The sequence below is a fragment of the Erinaceus europaeus genome (genome assembly GCF_950295315.1).
Source record: "Erinaceus europaeus chromosome 6 unlocalized genomic scaffold, mEriEur2.1 SUPER_6_unloc_12, whole genome shotgun sequence".
Classification (NCBI taxonomy): Eukaryota; Metazoa; Chordata; class Mammalia; order Eulipotyphla; family Erinaceidae; genus Erinaceus; species Erinaceus europaeus.
In genome coordinates this window covers 104,654-107,757 of record NW_026647117.1, presented here as the reverse complement: position 1 = coordinate 107,757, position 3,104 = coordinate 104,654, and positions in this window count along the sequence as shown.

Below are 3,104 nucleotides of genomic sequence, written 5' to 3'. Positions count from 1 at the left end.
ATCCCAGGGCTCTGGCACCACTGCACCATCTTCTGTTGTCTCTCAGACTTCAAGCCAGTCTAAGGAAGGATCTGAATCCACAGGCTCATCTGTCATAGGATCTGATTCCACTTCAACCTCCTTGGTGTACCCATGGGCACCACTGGATTCTCTTCTACCCTGCTGGGCACTACTGCTTCCTCGGTGGGCATTGTCACAACCACAAGAGTTTTTCCTCAGGGATCCTCTGCTGACACAGCTCCAGCAGGTAAGCCTACACACAGTATATACAAACGTCTTTTTTTTCCTTTACATTCTCTCTTAGGTATTTTCAGGCCATTTTGAGCTGTTAATGGCTACCTGAGTCTTCTTAAAATAATGAAGCTTTCATATTCTAAGTCAGGTCATCATATATTCATCATTTATACATCATGTTCTGTTTAGTCTTTTTTTAAATTTCATTATTAGAAACAGAAAGAAATTGAGATGGGAGAGGGCCATAGAGGAGAGAGACACCTGCAGTTCTACTTCACCACTCGTGAAGCTTCCCTACTGTAGGTATGGACTAAAGGTTTGAACCTGGGTCTTGGAGCACTGTAATATGTGTGCTCAACCAGGTGCACCACGACCTGGCTCATCAGGTTCTGGTTTTTTAATTTATCAATATATTATTTAGAATTGTGCTAGTTGTTCTTATTTAACCCAACATTACAATGAAATTATTTTAAATGCTTGCAGATAATTCATCTACATAACAAGTTTATTTTTACCCTAACCCTTGTGATACATGCTCTTTAGTTTCCCCCCTCTTTCAAATGGAATTCTCGAGAAATAATATTTTTAGGTTTAATGAGGACTGAAGCTTAGGCTGTCTAGTCTCCAGTCCTGTTCTCAGCCCCTACCCTCCTCACTCCAGTGGCTATAGGAACAATCTGTGTATAGCACATACATCCAACCACACTCTGCCTCTGGAACTTGCAGTGCAAAAGCAATGATTATTAAATGTGACTCAGTTATTCTTCCATAAGTAGAATGTACTATCCACTCTGTTTTATGCTTAATAATAATAAGATGTAGCACAGACCTCACTTAGTAGCTTGGTTCACTGTGTTATCAATACTGCAGGCTTTATTTCCCCTTTTCACTTGTGATTAATGGTGGTTACAATCTATTAAGATTACAATATGTAGGTCCATGACATACTCCTTATCACTGGTTTTTTTTTTTTCACCTATTTCAAACAATTAATCACTTCTGGCCTTTCCACTGCTACTCAGTGATGGTGGAGTATAGCCAAGTTTGTTACCTACATGAGTGTAGATTTGTCACACATAAACGCAACCAAGAATTAGAAATTTCAAGCTTTTTTAAAAAAGTATTTATATTTTTATTCCCTTTTATTGCCCTTGTTGTTTTATTGTTGTATTTTTATTGATGTAATTATTGTTGGATAGGACAGAGAGAAATGGGGAGAGGAGGGGAAGACAGAGGGGGGGGAGAGAGACACCTGCAGACCTGCTTCACTGCTTGTGAAGTGACTCCCGTGCAGATGGGGAACCTGGACTGGAACTGGGATCCTTACGCTGGACCTTGCACTTGGCGTCACGTGTCCTTAACCCACTGTGCTACTGCCCAACTCCTGAAATTTCAAGCTTTATTCAGGAAAATTGAGAACAGACATTTTAGAGTACATGTGTGGAGAGAAAGAGAGAGAGAGAGAAAGAAAGAGAGAGAGAGATCGAGAAATGAGTGTGGGAGTAAGTTACTGATATGTTGAGGGCCCCATGATAGCAGAGCTAGAAAGGGCCTGTAACAGAGCCTTATCAACTCCCAAGCCCTGCCTCCACCCTCTTTCTAAGCCATGCCCATACCTGTTGCCACTCCCATTTCCTGTGCATTCTTTACTTTTTTAACAATTTTATTTATTCATTTATTTTCCCTTTTGTTGTCCTTGATTTTATTGTTGTAGTTACTATTGTTGTTGATATCATCGTTGTTAGATAGGACAGAGAGAAATGGAGAGAGGAGGGGAAGACAGAGGGGGAGGGAAAGATAGACTCCTGCAGACCTGCTTCACCACCTGGGAAGGGACTCCCCAGCAGGTGGGGAGCTGGGGGCTGGAACAGGGATCCTGACACTAATCCTTGAGCTTTGTACCACCTGTGCTTAACGTGCTGCACTACTGCCAGACTCCCCCATTCTTTCCTTTCTTCCCCACTGGCTTGGAAAACATGTTCTGGCAGTGGTGCTCCAGGGAGTGTCTATACTCCCCAGGTTCTCCCTATCCATTCTCTGACCTGAGCAGCTCTAAGGGGCAGCACACCTGAAGACACAAAGTCTGTTAATTCCCCTCCCAGAAAGTGAGAGTATCAAGGATGTAACACGGGAAGCCTCTCCTTAAAACAGGGCTGTGGTCCAGGAGTGGGTGTGGTGGGTGGAGCATCTCACCTGTGGACCTGAGGTCCTAGTTTATTCCTGCCATCTCGGGTGCTACAGGGATACTGTGCCCTCTGTATCTGTCCCTTGAGGTCCCCTTCATTAATACATATGTCACTGTAACCACAGGACTGTCATTTATACTTAAGGCTCAGTTACCATTGCTATTAGAGCTGCTTCTGACCTCTGTATACTCCAGGAATCTGAGCTGTGGATGCTAGGATAGAGAGTCAGTATTCAGGGGCTGGGTGATGGTGCCTGTGGTAGAGTGCATATGTTGCTATGAACAAGGACCCCACCTGCAGGGGAAGCTTCACGAGTGGTGAAGCAGGTCTGCAGGTGACTCTTGGTCTGTCTCACTCTCTATCTCCCCATCCTCTCAATTTCTCCTTATCTATCTGCTAGCAGAGGAAATATATATATTATATCTATATAATATAGATATAATATATATATTATATATATATATATGTCCTATAGCAAGGGCAACAAAAGGAAATAAATAATTTTTTTTAATTTCGAAAAAAAAGGTGTAAAAAAAGAAAAAGTGGACAGGGGTAGATGGCATAATGGTTATACCAAGAGACTCATGCTTGAGGCTCACAGGTCCCAGGTTCAATCCCCCACACCACCATCAGCCAGAGCTGAGCAGGGTTATCTATAGTCCTATGTTTTCTAGTCAGACAAAA